Here is a 26,021-nt window from a genome sequence, read left to right as displayed (position 1 = left end):
GGCTCTGGGACGCAAGCAAAGTGCTCTGCCCCTTGCCCGATTTAGGGATGGGGCTCCGCGGGCTCTTCACAGTTCCCCAGGGGACAGCCGCGTCAGAGCGTACCCCCTGGGGTGAACCTACCTTCCTGGGCAGGAGGTGGGGCTGCTCTGAAGCCTTTCCTGTTTGGCCCCTGTTGTGAGCGACTGAAAGAGTAGTCGCTACATTTCAGTCTCTTCCTGAAAGTCAAGAGGACATTTACCCCTGGGCAGGGCCCTATGTACCTGCGTGGTATTCATGAGCGAGTGGGGAACAAAGTCTGGGCACACAGGTTCAGACAGATTGAGTAACACAGCTTTATTTGGGAACCAATGTCCTTCCAGAGGCCAATGCTCTGGTACAGGGAAGGTTATACAGAATAGAATTTAATAATGAACCAAGTCCCAGAGTCAATCGAGGTGGTGAAGGCCCCAGTCTGAGAGAGGCGACTGGGCCGACGTGGGGTCTGAGGCGAGCTGGTCTTGCAAGGAAGAACTTCGGAGAGTCTGGGAGTAGGTGGCTTGCACCTCGCAGAGGGTCTTAGCCATAGCGCCCTGTCAGACTACTCATGGCCTTGCTCTGGAGTTCTGCTTTTATCCTCTCTTCCTTGGACTTGTTTACCTCTGAGGTGATAACCAGAAGTTGTTTTGGTGAACGTGTTTATCACTCAATTTTGTTATGCTCCGTTTCACACAAAAACATACACATGTTTACTTTCACTTTTATCAGTCTCACACTTGCGGCCATAGTCCTGTCCCTAGTGGTAACCAACTTGTTTTGCTAACCTCAATCCACATATATTATATATTCTACATGCTTTATACAGCCCCTTACACCTGCGCTTCTACCCTTCAGTGGCCCTGGGGCAGTGAAGACTCCGTAGCCCCTGGCACGGGAGGAACTCTCCTCCGTTTCCAGCTCCGGTGAGGCCGCTGTCGGTTCTCGGTCCCTGAAGGGGTGGAGTAGGGCCCCTCGGGACTTTGGGGATCCCTTTCTGCGCACCCTAACCAATCCCCAGGGCCCCAGGCTGTGCGCTGGGCACCGTCTCAGCGTCTCCGGACGCCACCGCGGGCGACGCCTCACCCTGGCTCTCCCGGACCCGTTGGAGCTGGCGCTGGGACGTCCGCCGCGGGACCCTCCCAGCCCTTCGCCTTAATGATCCGCGTCCTGGGAGCCGCGGGGACCCCGAGACTTCCCCGGTCCCGCGACCGCCCGGGCCCCAAACTTAGCCAACGCGGCCCAGGCCAGTGCGCGCGAAGTTTGTCAAGTCCGGCTGGAAGCTGCCTGGGGTGGGGCGGCGGGGCGCGTGGGGCGGCGGGGCGCGTGGGGCGGCGGGGCGCGTGGGGCGGCGGGGCGCGTGGGGCGGCGGGGCGCGTGGGGCGGGGCCCGGCTGACGGGGGCGTGGGAGGGGAAGGGTCCCTCCTCACCTACCTGTGCCGCGGGGTCAGCAGCAGCGGCAGCATCACCGCGCAGAGCAGGCGGCAATCGGCTTCAGCCAGCGGATCCCTTGCAGCCCGATTGCAGTCAGGGTCCCGCACTCGCAGCCGGCACGAAAGTTCCCCGCGCGCCGCCCGACTCACTACTGGGGGCAGCAGGAGCCGCCCGCAGCCGCAGGACAGCAGGGTGTGGGGCGGAGGAGGCAAGGTGCAGAGGGGAGGCAGGGAGCGTGGAAGGGAAGCGGGAGAGGAAACGAGCGAGCGCGGGGAGGGCAGGAACAGGGGCGCCTCAGCCTGCAGTGACCCGGTGCTTCTCCGCGCAGCCGCCGCCGATGTTCCAGGCTCGCAGAGGAGCAGAGAAACCAGGAAGCGGTGGCAGAAGCGCAGCGGCCTGCACGGGGAGAGCCAGTGCATCCCCACCGGGAGACCGCCTGGGGCGCCCGAGTTCCACCAGTCAGCCCGGCATTGCAAGGGGGCCGCCTTGCCCTCTCTCTGCGCCCTGGGGCAGGAAGGGGCACAGGGCTGAGAGGGAGGCCAGAACCGTCTTTATAGGCAGGTGCGCGCACTGCAGGGGCTACGCCAAAGATCAGAGAGAGACAACGTTCTCTCAGTCCTTCTCTCTGCCTGAAGTCCCCATCCCCCTCTATTGCAGCTTGGGAGCACGGCCTCTTCTATCCAGACCTGGCCCTCCCTCCTGGAGCACAGGCTGGTTGCAGCCCTCACCTGGCCTGGATCCCACGTGGGCATCTAACCTCCTGGACTTTGCTCTCCCCAGGCCATTCCTGAAATAGCCTTTGTACACTCTCCCCAGCTTTTCCAACTCAGCATTCCAGGCATACTTCTCCATCCTGGAGCAGGTGTGCAGTGAGAGCCCCAGCTGGGATCTCTCTTCTCTAGCAAGGTCCTGAGCCTGGAGTCACTGCCCAGCCAGGCCTGCTGCCCTCAACACAGTGACCCTCCTCCCCATGGGTGTGTCTGTTGGAATATCTCTGCTTTGTGTCCCAGACTCTGCCCTACTTCCCTAGAGGATGGACACCTGTCTCTTTGGATCTTGTCATTCACTCTGCTCCAGACCTGTGAGCCCTGGTGGGCAGGGAGGGGCCAGATGACTCAGGCCCCTCCCTGCCCACCAGGAGGGCCTGGTCTTATGGGAAACACGTGACTAGCACAACCCACTGTAGCAGGTGATTTCCTCTCCTGGGTCCCCTCATTTTAGGGGCCAGAGTGTGAGGGCACTGCAGCTTGATGGCTATCTCCACCTAGAAGCTTCCCTCCATGTCACCTGAGGCTGCAGAGACAGGATCCTGCACCAGGTAAGGGGAACACTAAAAATGGTGAAATTTCATGTAAGAATTTAGATTTCTGACTTTTGTTGAGAAATTGGAATGTGTGGCCACATTGGGCCTACGTTTCTGCTGTGGGCTCTGTAGCTTGCTGTAGGTCCCCCTCTCCCAGCCCCGGCAGGCATCTATTCTGTGACCTTTGATGAGACAGCTAGTTCCAGAGAAAGGTAGATGGTGATCAGTGTATGGGAAGACAGATGACTCCAGAACACCCCGGAGGACTTCCCCTAAGAAATGACCAGGGTTGACTCCTGAAGTCTGAGATAGTCAGGCAGCCCAGAGTGGGGTCCAGCAAGGTGCTGTCTTGGAATCATGACATGCTTCCACTCATTCCTCTTGTGGTTGCTGTGCTTTCATCCTCCTGAAAAGATGATTGACACCCAACTAGCAGCCTATATGACATGGAGTGTCACGTTCCACTACCTCACTCACTTCCCTACCAGGCTTATGGCTGTTACCTCAGTCCTCCTCCCACCACCATCGTTATTTCTTTATACACTACTTCATCCTGTACTTAATTGTTAAAGGATATTTTAAATCACTACCATAAAGGAGAAGCCAACATCTCTCCATAAATCAGATAACTGCCAAAAATCAATAAAATGAAAATAAAAGTTTTTATCAAATTCTACATACTACTGCCTGCAAAAGGCACTGAGGCTGACGCTGATTAGCAAGTGTTGGAACAGTGGTGAGACGCCTCACAGAAGCAGGGTCCTTCCCTTCCAGGCAACAAGAAGGATGAAAGGAGAACTGAGAAGGAATGACTCTTGCTCTGCGAGTCATGACATTTTCTGAGGAGTCCACCTAAGAAAATTGTCTTGCACACTTTGGAATACTGTGGGGAGCCATGGTTACAGGAAACTCTGAGCTTTACAGAATGGCTCGGTTTATGCTACCTGTTTCCTCCCCCTGAGGCAATTGTCTCTGCCTGCACCTGGGGGGAGCTTAAGCTTGTAAGCTGCTCAGGTATGTGGTGGGAAGGCCAGTTCCCGGACACAGAAGCTGATGCCTATCAGGGCAATTGATAAGATAATTACTTTTGGGAGTTTCAGTGAATTTTGTGTCTCCTATGTAAAAGTTAAAGAATTTACAGTTGCTAAGATAATGCATACTTTCGTTGCTAAGTTGCACGTACTCAAACTGCATATATAGGTGCAGTAAAATAAACTTAGTGTCTCCAGCATCACTGGGGTCCGCGATCGCCATCATATGTGAGAGTGTCTTTTATTCATTCCCACTCCCCCATTCGGGAACCGATCGACTTGTGGCGGCTGGCCCGTCACAGAATACCAGCTCTGGGATATTTTTTGTCAGGTGGGTTTGTCTCCCTGACACTCCTAAGTCACCCCTGGCAGCTGTTTCTGCCCACACTACTCCCAGACACCTGGGGCTCTACCCAGGTAGAGACCCCTCCCCCAACATGAATGGGAGGCATACCACCGCCCTTGACCAGCCCACCCTGTAGTCCCCACAAAGACACCCAACAAGGCCAAGTGATTGAATCAGGCACACCTGCATGGAAACTGATGGTCGAATCCTCCCCATAGGGGCTTTGTGGGCTTGTCCCATCTTCCCGATCCCCTGTCTTCAGCTCAAGAAAGAAAGGGACACTTCCTATTTTTTCAAAACTCCATGGCTCAGATCTCTCCCCTTCTTCTTGAAAAATGCTGCCTCCCCCACACTGCTGCCTGCCTTTCCCTCTGGACCTCCTCCTCCTCCAGGTGAAATGTAGGCACAGAAATTCCCAAGTGGTCTATTGTGTAATATATATATATATATATATATATATATATATATATATATACACACACACACACACATAATGTATGTTTTGTATGTGTGTACTGTATGTATACCCCATATTTTCTTCATCTGTTCGTCTGTCCCTGAATACCATATACCATTCAGTCGTCATGGCTCCTTCGTCTCTTCCCATCAGTGTCACCGACACTTGGGTGTTTCCATCCCTGGCTGTTGGGAACAGAGCTGCCACATAGCGGTGCAGACATCTCATAAGGTCTTAACTTCAGTCCTGGATCTGCCCAGAAGTGGGATGACTGGATCACATGGCAGTTCCATCTGAGGAATCTCCGTACTGTTTTTCACAGCTGTGGTGCCAACACTACACTCCTACCAATTTCTCTACAACTTTGCCAGTTCTTATCATTTTTATTTTGTAATAGTCATTGCCAGTGGGACTGAGGTATTATCTCATTGCAGTTTTGATTTGCATTTCCCTAATGATTCATGATGTGGGGGCATCTTTTCATATACCTGTTGTCCATTTGTATGTCTTCTTTGGAGAAATGTTCAAGTCCTTTGTCCATTTTAAAATCTGGATTTGCTTTTTTTTTTGCTATTGAGTTGTAGGAGTTCCTTGTATATATTGGAAATTAATTTTATTTATCAGGTATATGGTTTACAAGTACTTTCTCCCAATCCAACGGTTGATTTTTCATTCTGTTGTTTTCTTTACTGTGCAGAAGTTTTTTAGTTTGATAGTGCTACTATTTGATTTTTGGTTTTGTTACCTGTGCTTTTAGTACCATAACCAAGAAATAATTGCCAAGACCAAAGTTATGAAGGTTTTCCCTTTGTTTATTGTAGGAGTCTTACAGTTTCAGGTCTTCCATTGATGTCTCTAATCCATTTTGAGTTGATTTTGGGGGGGCGGAGTAAGGTAGAGGTCCAGTGTTACATTTTTTTGCCTGGGGATCTTCAGTTTTCCCAACACCATTTGTTGAAGAACTGTCTCTGTGTGTGCTAATAGACCCAGTGTGTGCTTTGGATACCCTTGTCAAAGATTAACTGACCGTATTTTTGGGGGTCTATTTCTGTGCTCTCTCTTCTGTGTGCTCTCTTATCTGTCTGTCTTTATTCCAGTAGCAATACCATTTTAATGACTCTGTCTCTAATATATTTTGAAATCAGGCGATGTGACCCCTCCAGCTTGGTTCTTCTTTCTCAAGACCATTTTGGCTATTCTGGGTCTTTTGTGGTTCCATATGAATGTTATTTCTTTTCCTATTTTTGTAAAAACAAATGTGATTTCGATGGGAGTAGCATGAGTTTCTAGATCTCTGTGGATAGTATGGACATTTTAACAACATTAAGTTTTCCAGCATGAGAGCATGAGATGATTTTCTGTTTGTCTCTTTTAATTTTATTCATAATGTTTCATAGTTTTCAGTGTACAAGTCTTTCACCTCCTTGGTTAAATTTATTCCCAGGTATTTTACTGGTGTGTTTTTTTTAACTTTATTAATTTTTCTTTTTTAGTGAAAACAAGAAATACAGAAGAGGGACAGATTTTATTTTTTCTTCTAGCACATAGAAGACAAAAGTACTAACAATCCTTGTTTAGTTTGACAGAGCAATTCTACAAGTACTTACACGGGTTAGGAACATAAAATATCAAGTACCACATTACTATTAGGGCAAGAAATATCAAGTAAGACAGAGTTATGTTTTTCTTCTTGAGATTACTTTCATAAGACAGCGACAATTTGCAAAATTTCAGACTCTTCAAAGATCACATTATTCAAATTATATTTCTAAAAATAGACTATATATGAAGAGATTAGAGCAAGCTGATATATTATCAAAGTCTTCACACTGCACAGGAAACAAGTTTGATATTTTTGCAAACGTTCTCAATTACAAGCAAAAACCAGGCCTGTAAGTGTCAATTTTGCCAGCAAGCAAAAATGAAGGAATTTGATTTTACTCACAGTGAAATAAGAAGTATATACCATTAATATTCCACATATAAGGTCATTCCTAGAATAATAGAGAGAAAACATCTAGACTTGCATTTTTGTGTATAAAAATCTACTGGTGAATTCAAGGACATAGGAAAAATTGGAGGAAAACTCTCTTCCAAGCATCCTCTTTAAACATTAACCACTTCGATTCTCCCACCCACCTCTCCTGGCAAGAGCATCAAGGCCTCTTCTCCAACCTCAGACCCTGCAAGGATCGTTTTCTCTGACTGCCTTTCCAAACCCGCTCCACAGCAGGCTCATTTCTGTGTCTGGGCTTTCAGTTTCTCCAGCCTAGAGCACCCTCCCCACCGCTTTGTATCTAGATCTACTAAGCCCTCGGGGAGCTTATGGCAGTGCCTTCAAAAAGAAAGGAGAAAAGAGGAGTGCGGATGTCATCACCACCACTATACCCCTCTGTAAGTAAGACAGCCCCGACAGCACTGCTGTCTCACCTTTTGTTTGTTTCTGAGCAATAACTGCTTGAGAGAGGAAGGGAGCAGAGGGGGGAGGAGGGAAGGGAAAGGGGGGCAAGGAGACAAAGGAAGGAGGAGGAGGGAGAGAGACAGACCAGAAATACATCTTCCTCGGTGCCCCCGGGTGGTTTATTGTCTAGGACTCAGAAAGGCTAACTGTTGGAAGGGACCCCATTCCAACCTTGCTTTGGACACTGTCACATATGACTGCCCAACCTTCCCAAAAACCAATTGAGTTTATGGGTAACCATTTGGGAAGGGAGTGGTTCCTGCATGCTGCCTGGGGTCTTAAGTCCACGGATAGTTCCTGAGGAGGCAGGCCATGGTGACTGTGCAAAGCTCATCCAAAAGACTGAGAATAGGTTTGGGTGGGCCACAGCACAGGCTTTCATACTCACCAGTAACTGGTCACAATGCAGAGTGACCAAGGGCATTAAGCAGATTAACATGATAACACAGAACACATGTCATCTGTTACCTCATTCATGCCTAGTAGCCACCCATCAGCCACCTGATTATTCTGCCAAGTAACCAGCAGGCTGGATGGTACAGGCCCAGGAAAGCAGCTGGGAACCAGTTAGTGGTAGCCTGGAATGTCCAGTTTGGGATCATGGCTGGTATCATCTATTTCAGCTTCATCTTACAGCAGTGACACTCAGACAGCTCACCATAGAGTACAGGGGTCAGTGCATATCTATGGCATCATGTGCTTGGCATTGAAGCAGTGGACAGCCATGCACTTGGAACACGTAACACTTTGCAGAACAGCACCGAGGCCCAGAGGAAGAAGAGCATAGGCATGTAAGCAACAATCTTGCAACTGGTTGAAGACTTAGAAGAACCAAAGAAAAAAATAATCCCGTGTGAAGAGAAAGCAGATGGAGGATTGCATGCTGTTGTCTAAGCGTAGAATCCAAGAGAAGGTGGTAAGGAAACTTGTGCAGGAGCTTCTCACAGGTCAGGAGTTAGCCAGACTGCAGCCTGAAGGACCTGGGGCTCTCCACTGGTTGCCTTGCTGGATCTCAAATTCCTCTGTGGGGTCCTTCATCCATCAGGTAATATTGTAGGGGATTGAGCCACAGTTCTGCTTTCATAATCTCAGCAATCCTGTTGAATTCTAGGAGACTATGGTCTAAGAACCAGTTGAAGGAACTGGGGATGGTGTTCCCTTCCTGTTTCCTGTGGATATGGGACTGGGGGTGTTGGCCCTGGTGCCAGCAGATTGGAATGGAAAGGGACACCATCCAGCCAGAGGATCTGTGCTCATATTCCTTGATGAGCCCCTCATTTCAGAAGTAGAGGTTGCTTTGAAAGATGAGCCTGAATTTGCAGCCTATTTTAGGGTGTTTAAGCTCCTCAACTTCCAAATTGATGATGTGCCTCATCATGTCTTCATCTTGGCCACTGGTCATAGGTGACAGCTAGGGATGGTTCCGAAAAGCAGTGACCCAAAAACCTGGGATATTCTGGATACTTCCACACTGCATATGGAGCCTTTGCATCCAGCCAAATTGCGCTCCAGCTGAAGGAAGGCCCTGTCTACCTGGGCACTTATGTTTGACAGCTCCTGATCAATGGCCTCTAGTGAGTCCATGCAGTTATTGATCTTCGGACCCCTGGCACCTGTCTCCTGTTTCACTCCTACCACCTTTTTCTCCTTCTGTGTTACCTTCTTTTCCTCCACCACCTCCTCTGCTACTCCCTCCTTTTCTGGTGTCGCTGAGATGGCACACTTTTTTGTCATCACTTCCTTGGCCTTTGCCCCAGACATCATTTGAGACCCCAACTCCCCTGTGCCACAGGCTTCTAGAAATTTCTCCCCAGCAGGACCGCTCAGTTCTCTACGCTGACAGCCATTTTCCTGTCTATTGTCTGCTGCCACTGAGGCAGAGGCAGAGGCTGCTTCCAGGCCCTCCGTAGCCTCTTTCTGGCCCATTTTAGTCATTGCACAGCTGCAACTCCCAGCAACTTGAATGCAGAGCACAGGGCCACAGCCCCAGTGGGCCCGAGATGGGCCTCCCTCCAAGGCAGTTTCCAAACTGCCATCACATGTGTCTCCTCGGTTTTCTTGCTCTGGCCCTGGTTCAGGTCCTGATGTCCTGGAGCACGGTCAGGAGTAACAAGGCCACAGGTTTTAGAGACAGGAAGGTTGTTGCCCTCATCCAGGCCACTCGTTTTGGTAGAAGTCAGACCCGCAGAATGAGAGAGCGATCCTTGTCCTCTGCAGAAGCCATATCTTACTGGTTTTGATGATATTGTATATGAGGTTGTTTTCTTCATTTCCTTTTTGCACGGTTCATTGTTCATATATAGAACTGCAACCAATTTCATTTTATTTTTAAATAAAAATTTAAATATCTAAGGTGTACAGCATAATGTGTTGATATACATATACATGATGAAATGATGAGTACAGTCGAGCTAGTTAACATATCTCCTCATAGTTCCCAGTTTTTTTGTGATGCGAGCATCTGACATCTACTCTCTGAACAAATTTCCCGTATTCAATGCAGTATTATTAACTAGAGTCATAATGCTATATGTTTGCTCTCTAGACTTATTTATCCCGCAAACTGCAACTTTGTCCCTTCTGACCGACATCTCCCCCTCCCCCACCTCCGCAAATTCCCTGTTAACCACCATTCTGCTCTCTGCTCCTGTGTTTGTCCTTTTAGATTCCACATATGAAGGAGATCATGAAGGGATTTTTTTCTTTCAGTGTCTGGAAGCTCAGACGATAAAATCAAGAGTAAACAAGTGGGATTCCACCAACTAAAAAGCTTCAGTGCAGCAAAGGAAACAACCAAATAGAACAGCAGCCTGTGGATTGGGAGCAGATACATGCCAACTACATGTCTGATAAGGGGTAGATATCCAATAAAACAGCTCAATAACAAAGAAACAAACAACCTGATTAAAACATTGACAAAGGATCTGAATAGACATTTTTCTGAAGAAGACATAAAAATGGCCAACGGCTGTATGAAACGGAGGAAATTGGTACAGCCATTCTGGGAAACAGTATGAAGGTTCCTCAACAAACTACAAATAGAAAATCCATATGCGCCAGCAGTCTCTTTTCTGTGTATAGAGCCACAGAGAATGAAATCAGAACCTCAGAGAGAGAAATCTCCTTCTTCAGGGGCCTCCCAGGCTGGCAGTGCCCACCAGGTGGCTGTGCCACCCTGAGGGCTCAGTGCCAGGACTGGCCCTCTGTGCCCTGGGGAGGGAAGGGCCCAAAGCACCCCTTCCTCCCCGGGCCCACCCAGGCTGGCTGGAAGCTCAGGTTGGCTAGATGCCCATGGCAGGGACAGGGGTGCAGGGAGATTGAAAGGCTGTGTCAGGGCACCTGAGGAAGGAGGGCTAGGACGGGGCTGGGGTGGCAGCCTCCCATGAGGCTCCCGGAGCTAATGCTGCCTGTGGGGTCCCAGCTGCAGGAGCAGCTCCCTAGGGAGTCCCACAACCTCCCCTGGAGAAGATCGGCCTCCTGCACTGTCCCTGGGCCAGGGATGCAGGGGAGGGTTACCGGGAGAATATTCCCTACCAATGACCTTCAAGTGCCCAACTCGAAACCCTGGGTTTATCCTAGGGGCACAAGGATGGTTCAACATACGCAAATCCATCAATGTGATACCTCACATAAACAAAATAAAGGACAAAAATCATACCATTATATCAATTGACGCAGAAAAAGCATTTGACAAGATACAACATCCATTTATGATTAAAACACTTCATAAAATAGGTATAGAAGGAAACTACCTTAACATAATAAAGGCCATATATGACAAACCCTCAGCTAATCTCATAATTAAGGTGAAAAACTGAAGACTTTTGCTCTACGTTCAGGAACACGACAGGGCTGTCCCCTATCACCTCTGCTTTTCAACATAGTTTTGGAAGTCCTCGCCAGAGCAATAAGGCAAGAGAAAGAAATAAAAGGCATCCAAATTGGGAATGAAGAAGTTAAATTGTCACTCTTTGCAGATGACATAATACTATATATAGAAAACCCTAAAGATTCCACCAAAAAGCTATTAGAAACAATCAACGAATACAGTAAGGTTGCTGGCTACAAAATCAATGTACAAAAGTCATCGCATTCCTATATACTAACAATGAATTCTCAGAAAATGAAATAAAAAAGAATCCTTTTGCAATTGTAGCAAAAAGAATAAAATACCTAGGAATAAACTTAAGCAAGGATGTGAAAGACCTATATGCTGAAAACAATAGGACATTTAAAAAAAATTGAAGAAGACACAAAGAAATGGAAAGACATTTCATGCTCATGGATTGGAAGAATCAACATAGTTAAAATGGCCATATTACCCAAAGCAATATACAGATTTAATGCAATCCCCATCAAAATCCCAGTGGCATTTTAAAAAAAAATAGAACAAGAAATCATCAGATTTTTTTGGAACCACAAAAGACCCCTAATAGCCAAAGCAATCTTAAGAAAAAACAACAGTGCTGGAGGTATCACACTCCCTGCCTTTAACTTGTACTACAGGGCAAAAATAATCAAAACAGCATGGTATTGGCAGAAAACAACAGACACATAGACCAATGGAATAGAATTGAGAACCCAGAAATAAAACCACATAAATATGGACAGATAATTTTTGACAAAGAAGCTAAAAACATACAATGGAGCAAAGACAGCCTCTTCAATAAATGGTGCTGGGAGAATTGGATAACCACGTGCAAAAGAATGAAACTGGACCGCTATCTGTCACCATGTACCAAAATTAATCCAAAATGGATCAAAGACTTAAGCATAAGACCTGACACAATAAACTGCATAGAAGAAAACATAGGTACTAAACTTATGGACCTTGCTTTCAAAGAGCATTTCATGAATTTGACTCCAAAGGCAAGGGAAGTAAAAGCTAAAATAAATGAATGGGACTATATGAAACTTAAAAGCTTCTGCACAACAAAAGAAACCATCGACAAAATAAAGAGGCAACCAACAGAATGGGAGAAGATTTTTGCAAACAGTGCCTCTGATAAGGGGCTAGTATCCAAAATATACAAGGAACTCATGCAACTCAACAACAAAAAAATGAACAACCCAACTGAAAAATGGGCAGAGGACCTGAAGAGACATTTCTTCAAAGAGGACATACAAATGGCAAATAGACATATGAAAAAATGCTCAACATCACTAATCATCAGAGAAATACAAATTAAAACCACAATGAGATGTCACCTCACCCCAGTTAGAATGGCTATCGTCAACAAGACAAATAGTAACAAGGGTTGGAGAGGCTGTGGAGAAAAAGGAACCCTCATACACTGTTGGTGGGAATGCAGATTGGTGCAGCCGCTATGGAAGGCAGTGTCGAGGTTCCTCAAAAAATTATAAATAGAATTACCATATGACCCAGCTATCCTTCCCCTACCCAAAAAATCTGAAAACATTTATCCATAAAGACACGTGTGCTGCACTGTTCATTGCAGCTTTGTTTATGGTGGCCAAGACATGGAAACAACCAAAATGTCCTTCGATAGATGAATGGATAAAGAAGTTGTGGTATATATACACAATGGAATACTATTGAGCGGTAAGAAAAGATGAAATAGGAACATTTGTGACAACATGGATGGATGTTGAGAGTATAATGCTAAGCAAAATAAGTCAGACAGAAAAGCAGAGAACCATATGGTTTCACTGATGTGCAGTATATAAACCAAAATCAATGAAAGAACAAGAGAAACAAATGAGAAACAAAAACTCATAGACACAGACATTAGTTTAGTGGTACCCAGAGGGTAAGGGGAGAGGGGGTGGTAGGTGAGGGTAAAGGGGATCAAATATATGGTGGGAAGGAGAACTGACTCTGGGTGATGAACACACAGTGTGATTTATAGATGATGTAATACAGAATTGTACACCTGAAATCTATGTAACTTTACTAACAATTGTCACCCCAATAAACTTTAATTGAAAAAAAAAAAGAATCACAAAGTATGACAAATAGAAATCAAGCACTATTTAACTGCTACATTAAGTTCCTTAAAAGTACTTTCTTCTGATTTTGAGGGTGGTTGGTTAATGTTAAAAATATGACCTCTGGAAAGGAAACATCCAATTCATTTCCACCACTGACTAGTTAGGGTACCTGGGTAACCTTAAATTCCTCATTGGTAGAATTGTTAATGGAATGTCTTGTCATAATGCTTATAGGCTATTGTAAATATCGCTATGCCAAGTCACCAATTATTTTTAATTTTAACATTGCTATTTATGAAGAAAAATAATACATTTCAAATTTAGCCATTTTAATAATACCACACATATATAAAGCAACGATTTGAATACTTGAAAGATTTAAATTGAAATACTATACACTGTTAGTTAATCGATCCCTATTAGAAAAGTCAATAGCTTTAGAAGCTGACCTTCTGTACAATTGACTATTATTGTATTTGTCTTAGAGACAAGTGGTAGGAACAGAATCATTAAAGTGAAACATGAAGCATTTGATCTGACAAAAAAACCTGTTATAACTAATAAATGAATTCAGTAATGTGGCAGGATACAAAATTAATAGTCAGAAATCAGTTGCATTTTTATACACAAATAATAAATTATCAGAAAGAGAAATTAAGAAAACAGTCTCATTTACAATTCCATTTAAAAACACCTAGGAAGAAGTTTAACCAAAGAGGTGAAAGACCTGTACTCAGAAAATTATAAGACATTGACTAAGAAACTTAAGAAGATACAAATGGAAGCATAGACCGTGCTCCTGAATAAAATTTAACCTTTATTAAAATGTCCACACTACCCAAAGCAGTCTACAGATTCAATGCAATCTCTACCAAATACCAATGACATTTCTCACAGAACTAGAACTACTAACCCTAAAATTTATATGGCATGACAAAAGACCATGAATAGTCAAAGCAATCTTGAGAAAGAAGAACAAAGGTGGAGGTGTCGCGTCCAGCACGAGAGGGCTGTGGGGAGAGAGAAGGGCAGCGCAGGGTTAAGAAAAGACAGTAGCCACGAATACAATGCAAACTGCGGTGCCAAGGGAATCAGCCTCAGGGACTGACCGCCTAATCAGGCCAACACGTAGTTTTTATTGGTAAACTTCTAAAGAGGTAAAAGATGGTTAATCTCAAGATCTGTGTGTTAGTAGCCTGCTGGCTGTCTTTCTGAAAGTTCCCATTGTGTTCCAGCTTGTACTTTGCCTTCACACACGCACATCTCCAAGGAATCCATTGAAGGGGAGGGAGCGATATAATTCCATCGGGCCTCAGTTTGCTGAGACTTCCCCTCAAAGGAGCTTTCCCGATATCTCTCCTTCGGGCCTCAGTTTGCTGAGGCACTCCCTTGTGAAATCCTGGGAAAAGCGCGGGGAGAACAAACGGTTTGGCAGCTGTAAGGCAACATCGAGGTATCACACTACCTGTAGTCATCAAAACAGCACGGTACTGGCATAAAAACAGATGCATAGATCAATGGAACAGAATGGAGAGCCCAGAAATAAACCCATGCCTATCTGGTCAATTAACCTATGACAAAGGAGGCAAGAATATGCAATGGGGTAAAGACAGACTCTTCACTAAGTGGTTTTGGGAACACTGGACAGATATGTGCAAAGCAATGACACTAGGCCACTTTCTTACACCACATGCGGGAATAAACTCAAAATGGATTAAAGACTTAAATGTAAGACCTAAAACCATAAAATTCCTAGAAAAATACATGGGTAATACACTGCCAGACATTGATCTTAGCAATCTTTTTTTGGATTAGTCTCCTCAGGCAAGGGAAGCAAAAGAAAAATAAACAAATGGGACTATGTTTAACTCAAAAGTTTTTGCACAGCAAAGGAAACCATCAACAAAATAAAATGGGAGAAAATATTCCACAAAATAGAATGGGAGAAGGTATTCTCAAGTGACATATCCGATAACAGGTTAACATCCAAAATATATAAGGAACACATACAATTTAATACCAAAAAAGCCAAACAAACACAAACAATCTGGTTAAAAATGGGCAGAGAACCTGAATAGACTTTTGTCCAAAGAGGACATACAGATAGCCAATGGACATATGAAAAGATGCTCAACGTCACTAATCATCAGGGAAATACAAATAAAATCCACAATGAGATATCACTTCACACCTGTTAGGATGACCATCATCAAATAAATCAACAAACGATAGGTGTTGGTGAGGATGTGGAGATAAAAGGGAACACTCGTGTACTGTTGCACTGTTGTTGGGGTTGCAAATTTGTGCAGCCACCATGGAAAATAGTATGGAGGTTCCTCAAAAATTAAAAAATAGAACTACCTTATGACCCAGCAATTCCACTTCCGGGTATTTATTTGAAGAAATCCAAAACAAAAATTTGAAAAAATATATGCACCCTTATGTTCATTGCAACACTGCTTGCAATAGCCAAGATATCAAGGCAACCTAAGGGTCCATTGATAGATGATTGGATAAAGATGTGGTACATATATACAATGGAGTATTACAAAGACATGAAAAAGAATGAAATCTTACCATTTGTAACAACATGGATGGACCTAGAGTATATTATGCTAAGTGAAATAAGTCAGGCTGAGAAAGACAAATACCATATGATCTCACTTATATGTGGAATCCAAAAAACAAAAACATGAAGAAACAAAACAGGAACAGGTTCATAGATACAGGGACCAAACTGATGGTTGTCAGATGGGAGCAAGGTAGGAGGTCTGGGGGGAAAAGGTAAAGGGACTAAGAAGTTCAAATTGTAGTTACAAAATAGTCATGGGGATGTAAAGCACAGCACAGGGAATATAGTCAACAATATTGTAAAAACTATATATGGTGTCAGGTGGGTTCTAGATGTATTGAGGGATTACCTCATAAGTTATATAAATGTCTAACCACCACACGGTACACCTGAAATTGATATAATATTACATGCGTACTGTCACTGACAAAATGTCACCACCCTCAGCCCAAGGCAACCATTCCCGAATTCCTTCCTCCTCTCCATCTCCTGCTTCCCCTACAATCAGAGGCTGTTCTCTTCCTCCTCCAGGAAGAGAGCCTGGCAAGTTTCCCCACGGAGGAACCATGTTCTCTGCTTGGTGGGAGTGTGTGTGTGTGGTGAGGGTTTACAGATCTGTGTAGACAAGTGACATGTTGTCGCTGACCGTGGCCTCACCTGACGCCTCAGACCAAGTGAAGTCCTGGCCTGACTTGGAGGGAGATGAGGTCCGTCTCCATGGAGCCCACAGACAGAGCCCCTCACCGCAGCTGCATGTGCCAGCTGTGTGGGCTGGCCCCTGGCATGGGGGTGGGGTTACTCCCGCTGGATCCTTAGATGTGGTTGGCACTTTGTCTCATCTCCAAAGCCCCCAGTCTCGTGCTCTGACCTCCCAGCAGCTTCTCTGAGCCCCTCTGTGTTTCACAAAGGCTTCTGCTCACACAAGCTCAAGTGCATCCTGCCCTTGAAACTGAGACCTTCACCTGGATGCAGCCAGTTCAGGGTGGTCCCCATGACACACTGAGCAGCCCTAGATGTGCTTTCCTGACTTAGGGGAAGGGTCCTGTGCTCGGAGGGAGAGGGAGCAGGTGCGGGTGTCCAGGCCGCCCTTCTCCTGTGCTGGATGGCAGGGTCAGGCTGATCAGGTGAGTTATGATGGGGTGCGGCAGGGGCAGGGCAGGTGGGGGTGCAGACTTCCAGCTAGGTGGTCACTCCCAGGTACCTTCATCAACCCCACTCCCAGCACGTCTTCCCTCTGCCCCTAAGGTCTCAGCCCCAGGGTCTCAGCACCCTGTTTCCCCAAAAAAGCTCAAAATGGGCAAGGAGATCTGGGATGTAGGAAACTGCGTCCTACACCTTAGCATTGTGTTTACATCATGACCAAGAATCTGTACTTCCAGGGATCTGTTCTAAAGTCAGATTCGTGGATGCAGATGTCCCCTTCAGCTCGGTGATGGAAATCAGAAATGGCCCATGTGGTCTCAGACACTGGATCCCAGATGCACATGGTGGGTCCATGCGTGTCTCACGTCAGAGAACCCCAAAGACCCTGCCTGCACCTGGACACCAGGCACTGACGTTAGCGGCTGCTGAGCGTTATTTGTCCATATGGACCAGGATGAGTGGATCCCAGCCCCTCTCCATGGATATTAGTGTTCGTTCCAGTTTCCTGCTGTTTGAACCAGTGCTGTGAGGAATGCCTTGTAAATACATCTTGTAAAACGTCTTTGAAACATTGCGCAAGCCTGTCTGTGGGTCACATCCTAGGGTGAGCACTGCTGGGGGAGGGGAGCCCCTGTGGACCTGGGATGGGTCCTGTGTCCTGTCCTTCCAGAGGAGGGGCATTTCCCACTTCTGTTCAGGGGTCTGCTGGGACCTCTGCTTGCTCACGGTGTCCCTATCTCTGCACTGTTTACATCTGTGTGTCCCCATCGGGAGGACTGGCATTTCTGACATGTATTGGTGGTAGGTGTTGCCTCTTGTTGGAATTGCATGTGATTGCTCTTTGTCATTTTTGAAACATTGATATTTGAGAAGTTTTTGCACCAAAGGGATGTTAAACCTTTCTTTGATTCGGGGTTGTGAAAAATGCTTTGGGGTTTCTGGTTTGTTTTCCAGCTTCTTACATTTTTTGTGATTCTGTTTTGGCCACAGGAAGAGCCAGCTACTTCCTGTCTGTCTTCTAAGGCTGATGTCACATGTGAACAGTGGTGTCTACCCCGAGATTAAGTACATACAGTATTTACTAAAAGGCTTTATTTTATACATCTAATAGTTCATCTACCTGAGGTTTCACTTTAAAAAAAATGAGTTCCAATTAAAACAGAAACGAGTTCCAATTAAAATGAATGAGTTCCATTAAAAGATTCATGGGCAGACACAACAGGGAACCTATTCTATGCTTCCATTTAGAGGAAAGAGCCAGAATAATTACAGTAACAGAGACAGAAAAGAGATTGGGGTTGCCAGGGGTTGGGGAAGAAGGAATGGGGAGTGAAGCATGTGGGTGATGGATTTCGGTTTGGGAGATGAAATATTTCATAGCTAGAGGGTGACGATGGATGCCCGGTCTGCGAATGTACTAACTGCTCAGGAATGTGCAATGTATAACAATGTCTGTTGCATTTAATTACAATAAATTTAAACCCCAAATGTAAGTCATCACATAAATATGACAAAAAATTAAAATTAAGCCAAACAACAAATGTAAACCATAAGAGGGAAGGGAAAGAACGTTCTGGTGGAGGACAGGGTTAAAGCTGTGGAACAGGAAATAGTTCTGAAGGGCGTTCGAGAGCCAGCCACCCCTGCAGGGGTGCGGGGCGCAGTGACAGCTCCATGTCCCCTGAAGGCACCGGAGCTGGAGCTGGTGCAGGTGATGGCTCTTCCCCTTCCCCTATGGTTGCTGGGCACAGTGACAGGTCCAGGTCCCTTCTCAGAAGGCTGCCCTCTTCTCAGAAGGACCTCGAGGGAGCAGAAAGCATTTTCCAGGGACTGGGAGCACGCTGGGTCATACCAGCGAACCAGGGGCGACAGACTCTTCTGCAGATCATGAGACTCTTGGTGTCACCCCGCATATGCACCGCACATTACAGGAGAATAAGCTGAGGCCTTCTCTCCTGCAGCCTCTCCATACTGGGGTCATCTCCTCCTGGTTACAGGGTCCCAGAGTGGAAGACACAGGACCCAGACCTTGTTCTCTTCAGGTGCCCAGGAATGACCCTGTCTCAGACAGACCCCTGGGCACTTCGAGGTTGTCCTGCCCATCAGCCTGGTGTCTCTGCCCTCCCTATCTGTGGGAACCGGACATGGTGCCCAGAGACTGGATGCCCCTGCCCCATAGCAGAGCTACCTCCAACCTCTTACTTCTTGTCCCCTTGTCATCTCCCAAGTGTGTACACCTCTTCTTACCCCCAGTGTGCATGTGTGTGTGTGTGTGTGTGTGTGTGTACCTGTGTCTGTGTGGAGATGCCCAGAGGAAAGGGCCCCACATGGGAAGGGGACACCAGGATCTCAGGGCCTCTCATTTCCAAAGCAAACCCTGTGGTAGGGTTAAGCCAGGGCCCAGGGTGAGATGTAGGTCATGGCCGTTGTAGTACAGACTGGGGACGTAGCAGGTGCCGCAGTCAGTCAGCCTCGGGGTACAAAAAAAGTGCAGACTGTGAGAGGACCTCTGTTAGTATTAAGGGGTGCCAAGTAGATTCTCGAGCTGCTCAGGGCACTGTCCATCAGTAGATTGAAACCCTCAAAATTCTAATGACCAAATATAGAGAAAGACGCCCGTTTCTTAAGGAACTGTGGGTGTGGCTTTTGGTACCTGGATTAAGTTAGAATCCACTACACAGAAAACCCACAGAGTGGTTCAAAGAGCTGTATTGGCAAAAGCACTGACTGAGATGGTGCAAAGCGAAGAAAGGCCTGTGGGTCCACCGACTTTCTGCAGGCAGGAAACCCGCTGAGCACATGGCCGTGTCCCAATGTCTCCTTCAGAAGTGGCCAAAGGGAGTAATGAACACGTGGAAAAGGAAGGCGGTCTTAGGGGACAGAGTGAAGGGAAAAATGGACAGGGAACCACTCCAAGTCACAAACATCAGGGAATACCCTCTCCCCTGGTTAACAAGTCCTAACATTGTCCAAGGGACTGAACTTCCCAGGACTGCGACTGCCCTGTGTTCCCAGTCTTCTTTCTCACAGGACTGCAGTCACATGCTCTCTGTCCCCACGCAGGTGCTGAGCCCGTGGGAGCTTAGTAACTTCTCATTTAGTTCCAAGGTGTATGACTTACAGGGCCCTCTGGGAGGGATACCACGAGATCCTGGATTCAAGTCTGATACCCTGATGAGATGGGACCTGGGGGACCTGAGATGCAAGATGGGGTGAAGACACCTGACACACACAAGGGACATGAACTATGGTGGCCAAGACTGAGAGCTGGAGCAGACGGCTTTCAGGGACCTGGGCCTGTCACCTTTTCCTGAACCCATGCCCTTTGCCCAGGACTTTGCAGTTTCTCTGCACCTTGACTGAGACTCCCCAGGAGCCCCTCCCCACTCCCGCTGTTTCCAACAGGGCTGTTTATTCCTGCCTGTCCCCTGGGAGCTTCCAAGCCCCTGGGGACCTGGAACTAGATTACTGCCCCTCCCTCACCTTGTCACTCCTATACCTCCTAATCTTCCCTGGGCAGAACCTCTCCTGGATTCATACCTGGGGAAGTGGAGGACTTTGCCTCCACGTGGACCGTCGGCCCCAAGCCCAGACTCTCACTTTATGACCTCCCACTCTGCAATGGTCTCTCCCACTCAGCCCCGCTACAGCCACCTGATACCCGCCCAGGTGGCTTTGACGTCCAGGGCCCCACATTCTTTCCACCCACTCTGACCATATGCTCACTCCATAGGTCACACACGCTCCCCACCAGCCCCACCTTTCCACTTCACCCCTCCCACCTGCCTGTACCCCTCAGGCTGTGACTGACTGCCATGCATGCCTGTTTATGTCTCCCTAGTCAATATTTTGAAGCGGCTGATGGTATTAGGAGGTGGGGCTTTGGAAGGTGGGGTTTGGGAGGTGGGTGATGAGGTTTAGATGCAGTCAGGACTGTGGAGTCCTCAGGATGGGATTGGTGCCCTTAGAAGAAGAAGAGACCAGACCCTTCTCTCCTCTCTAGCAGGACCCATGGAGAAGGCAACCATCTGCCAGCCAGGAAGAAGACACTCTTCAGAAACCCACCATGCTGGCTCCCTGAACTGTGAGAAATAAGTGTGAGCCCTCAGACCTGTGGTGTCTGTGATGGTGCATGAGCTGCGTGAGGCAGAGGCCTCGCCTTACCAATGCCCTCCCTTCTGAGCCCCGATGTCCCTCCATGGGCCTGCCAGCCCCACACCCTCTACACACTACCAGGTGTGCCCTGGCCACCGGGGCATGTAGACCAGGCCTTCCTCTTGTATGTGGACAGCATGTGGAGCCCTCCACCCTTCCCCAGGCTTAGAGGAGAAACAAGGAGTTGCCCCCACCAGGACTCCTCCCATTGCACTGGAGGGCTTCCCAATGGCCTCAGAGAGTCTCCCCTGATGCCACCCTCCAGGCCAGGGGAACTAGGCTGGCCTTATCACCCTGGTCTCAGGTGTGTCCCCCCACCCATGTTCTTAGAGGCAAAGGGGCCGCTGGGGGGCCAGTGGGGTCAGAGACTTCCTAGCATGTCTCTCTGACCACAAACCCGAGGACCCTCCACCACTTTCCTTCTCTCTCTCTTTCTATCTCATCTCTATCTCTGGGCCTGGACCTCATGGGCACAGTTACTCTGGAGCACAACCTTCTTTCTGTTTTTCTGCAGAATTAATGTATGTGACTGGCACCCTGCAACATGGGCGGGGGGCGTGCAGAACTGGGGCTGTGAGCTCTAAGCCAGGAAGCCTCTCTTCCTGCCCATGGTCACCCAGCCCCACCCAGGAATACCCTGTTGCCCCTCCTCCACCCTTAGTTCGTGGGGGAACTGTGCATGGCTGGGGGTTGTAAGGCAGCCTGGGAGCTTCATTCCTCATCTTCCATGAATTCAATCAAGCCTCTATTTTTCTGGAATTTTCTGCAGGACGGCTGGTTCCACAGCTTACAGTAAACTTCCCAACGCCCACTGCTTGCCCAGTGCCCCATGGACTACAGCAACCTCTCCCACCTTCAGCCCTTTGAATTTTAGGGGCAGGAGATAATGGGGGTTGGGGCTCTGGGGACTGTCACTGTGCCATTTCCAGCCTGACCCACATCTCCCCCTTTCCCCTCCTGGATCAGTGATGCCTTGGGCCATTTGAGGTTGGCCAAGGGTGTGTGGCAACCAACAGGCTCATCCACTCACCTGGTAAATGCGAAGGCCCACTTTGTAACAGCAACACAGATGACCTCAGCTTTCCTTTCTCTGTGCCCAGACGTAAAAGGCCCATGCCCAGGTGACCAGGGCCCAAGGAGGCACAGGGCTGGGCATTGGGTGCCATGTGTTGGAGTTCCCTTCCCTGGCAGCTTCCTGGGGGAGATTGTCCTTCCAGCTCACCCCTGCACCCCATCCCACTGACTCTTCCTGCTGTAAACCCACACTACCGGAACAGCCGCAATTCACAGGCCTATGCCCACAGCCGCCTTCACAGAACCTCCTACCTGGCCAGTGATCCCATTATTCCAGAACATGTCCTGTTCATTCTGCCTGCCCTCTGCCAACCTGGCATCTCCAGGCCACCTTAGACCACACCTGTCTGGGGTCCTCCATCCTGCACCCCGACCCCCAGGGCGCTGGGTCGGTGGACCCGTGGTTGTCAAGTGAGTTTGGCAGTCTGGTCTGTCCCTGAAAGAGGCCATCAGCCCCCTCAGGAGCCCTCCAATCCCGCTGGCCGCGGTGGCCCCGACACACAGGGCACAAAGAGCCGGGACAAACCAGGGGACGGAGGAAGCAACACCCCAATACACTGCGCGCCCTCGACTCCAGGAGAGACCACCACAAGGGGAAGAGCAGGCACGCAGGCACACAACCCTCACAAACAGGGTGCCTGGGGGCAGCCACTCTCCTCCCGTGGGCGGGTCCTTGGGCGGGGCTCGGAGCCCACTGGCCCTCCAGAGACCCTGGCGGCCCACCCCGGGGTCTTCAAGGGTGACTGCCAACGCCCGGGCACTGCCTCCTTAGCAGAGCCCAGCCCCGGGCATGACCACACTCCGGTGGAGAATCTGCCACCTCAACACAGCCTCAGTGCGTCTGTCCCAGTCTGTGTGCCCGCCTGTGCGTCCCTCCATCCCCTCCCCCACCCCATGTCTGTCTGGCTCTGTGACGTGCCTGTTGGGCTCTGGCTCTCGCTCAGGAGCTCTCTCCCCGCGTGCCAGCCCCCTCTTTCTCTGTCTCTGTCCATGTCTCTCTGTATGTCTAGATACATACATGTACATATACGTGCATATTTCCATCTCTTTCCCTCTTACTCCTCCTCCCGTTCTGTCCGTCGGTCCCTGTCCTGCGGGGACTCTAGTCCCTCTGCCCGCACAAGAACGCAGGATGTGGCGAGGCCAAGAAGGAACACCAACGGAGCCACGGATAGGGGGCTCATAGCACCATTTCTCACGGGCGGCTGGCTCGGAGACACGGCAAGCCAGAGCCGCCCGATCCCCAACCTGCCGGCCGCCTCTCTGCCAACCAACCGACACACCAGCTGTCGACCCACCAAGCCGGCCAACTGCAATCCGTTCCCCTCTGCAATTTGCAGTCCACCATCCGCGCTTCCTAGCTTGGCCACCGCAGCTCTGCCGGTGGCCAATGGCCAACTGGCAACAGCTGATGGCCAAGCTGTCACAGCTCATGACCATGCTCCACCCGAGGCAGACCCCTCCACGCTAGGACCAGAGCCTGGAAACTGCTCTCTGGGACTCTGTCCCCACAGTCCCCGTCTGTCTCTCGCTGCCTCTCTCTTGCTCTGTCTCTGGCCTTCTCTCATCCTCTCTCTCACCTCCCTGGGTAAGGAGAGGTGATGTGTAGCCAGTGAAGGGACCGAAGATTGGGAGGGTCGCTGGTGGCTGACGACGGGTGGGGGCCCAGACCGAAGGCTCTGTGACGAAGGGTGGCAGCAGACTGGAGCTGCTGCACCCTGGTGGAGTGGGTAGCCACCCCGTGGCTTTGGGCCAGTGGGTGGGGCTGGCCAGGGCCAGGGCCAGGCCTGCGCGTGCGTAGGTACAGAGGGGACGGTAAGGACCCTGCGACCCCCTGGGTGGCCCTGAGCAGGGGCTATATATTTGTAGTCTATATATTTTTAATATTCAACTACATTCAACATTTCACCATCATCAAATATCTGAACATTGAATTTTCTTTCCAGTAATTTGAAAACTATGTTTCTTTCTGGATACTTACTTCTCTTTCTGCTTTCATGTTTTCATGATGACACAGTCTTTCATTTAAGTGAGTCCATTCATTGAGTAACACCTTATTTCTCTCCTCCAGCATACAATCTAGTTTCTCAGTTTGAGCTTGAAATATTTTTATGATATCCTGAAACTGGTCTTGGATACTAATTACTCTCTTTTCATTGTGACTTTTGTTGCGAGCATCATCCCGTTGCTGTCGAAGCAATGTATTTTCACTTTGTAGGTGAGAACACCTCTCCTCTAGGGATTCCAGCTTTCCAATGTATGTGTTCACTTTTTCTCGTTCACTTTGATACATGTCTTCAATTTCCTTTTTTTGACACTGTGTTTGGCTTAGGTCTCTGTGTACACATTCTAAAACCAAAGTCGTTTCTCTAAGAGAAACTCTTGTGTGATGGCACTTAGTTTCTAGACTACTGAATTTACTTTCAGCTTTAGAAAGTTGTTGAGAAAGAATCTCATTGTTATCTTTAGGTTAGACACATCAAAATTCACTTTGTCCCATAAAACAAACCATTCCTCTCTTGCTCTCTGGAAAGCAAGCTGTACACCTCTTTTAGATTTCTGACTTTGCTCAAGACCGTGGATAGCAGTAGCCAGTCTAGAATGGCAGGATTCAACTTCTGTTTGCAGTCTTTCTCTGTTTCGTTTTTCACTCCGCGTTTCAGAGGTTAGTCTTTTATTCTCAGCTGTCAGAACATTCAGCTGTCCATTACCTTGAAATATTGTTTTCATTAGTGTTTCCTCATTCAGTTTTATTATCTTTTGAAGACGGTCATTCTTTTCTTTTACAATTGCAATGTCCTCAAAATACTTTTTTTCCATTTCCTGATATGCATTTTTAAACCTATCTGTTTCCAGTCTTAGTATGGCAATTTCATGCAACAGATCTTTTTGTTTTTTCATGACTCTCAGAAACCTAGGTAAAAGAAAAAAAGACTTGTAACTAGCCCTCAGTGAAATGACGTATCATGATATCCTCTGAAATTAAAGAAGAACCTATATGTTTATATAATGAAAGGTTGCAATAAATGGATATCCCACTGATTGAAATAAATGCATATCCCAAACCTCCAACTTTATACAAGCATAAATTCTCCAAAGTTCAAAAATTTAGTACAACAGGCTGAATCCATGAGCGTGGAAAACAGAATTTTTCAAATCATAAGAGAATTTTAAGAGTCTCAGATTTGGAAAAGATACAAAATGAGAAGGCATAAATGATTAAGAAATCTCACTTTAAAAAAGAGTTTCCAGTCGGAAAATATAGCAAATCCAGAGTAAGAGTATTAACTCTGCATATATTCGGACAGATTAAATTTCCGAAAATTCTTTTTTCTGATATATTCCATAGATATTCTAATTTTCCAGTATTTTCATAGTCAGTTATGAAAATTACATCTACTAATAACTGATAAATCTACGCATTGCACTAAGCTCTTCTCGTTAGTTTTCACAAGCTAAAACAGAGAAATTGAAAAGATCAGTGAGTTTAGGATTTCCCCCAGGACTTCTGACTCTACAATAGTGCTCTCACACCAAACCACAGTGATTCCTGTAGTGTAAATATATAAATTGAAGAGGTCTTAGAAATTCATGAGATTATTTGCTGCTGCAGTAATTTTATTTCCTCTTTATAATGTTTAAAGTAGCCATAATTATAAAATGGGAAAATACACTGACCTATTTGACTAGGAATAAAATACTCATCAGTAAATTATCACTTGGAATATATATATAAATATACCATGGCATACAATCTTCTTCAAAAGTTCATTGTACTGAAATAGGATACTACTTGGAGCAAATTGTTCCTTTTCTCAAAAGGAGGAGAATGAATGTAAAATATGGTCTGACCTGGCTGTACATTAGCCTCAATGGAAATGAAAACTAACCTCTCTATTGATACAGCAAGGGGATGAAATCACTGCCGAAAACTGGAACATCTGTTGATAGTAGCAATAGTTTTGAGATTATAGAAAGCTCATAGATTCCTGCAAAAAGTGTTAAAGCCTCCACTATGGATGAGGCCACTGTGAATGTCACCACTTGTCTGTCGGACATAGACTGATTTGAATCAAGAAT

The 26,021-nt window shown here is 47.3% G+C and overlaps 1 pseudogene; it reads right to left on the bottom strand.

The window, feature by feature from the left end:
• Nucleotides 1-6,090: 6,090 nt before the first annotated feature.
• Nucleotides 6,091-26,021, bottom strand: part of LOC141572651 (testis-specific Y-encoded-like protein 4) — a 33,299-nt pseudogene continuing 13,368 nt past the window's right edge.

Source organism: Rhinolophus sinicus, linkage group LG07 (genome assembly GCF_036562045.2).
Source record: "Rhinolophus sinicus isolate RSC01 linkage group LG07, ASM3656204v1, whole genome shotgun sequence".
Taxonomy (NCBI): domain Eukaryota; kingdom Metazoa; phylum Chordata; class Mammalia; order Chiroptera; family Rhinolophidae; genus Rhinolophus; species Rhinolophus sinicus.
This window is presented reverse-complemented; position numbering and strand designations above follow the sequence as displayed.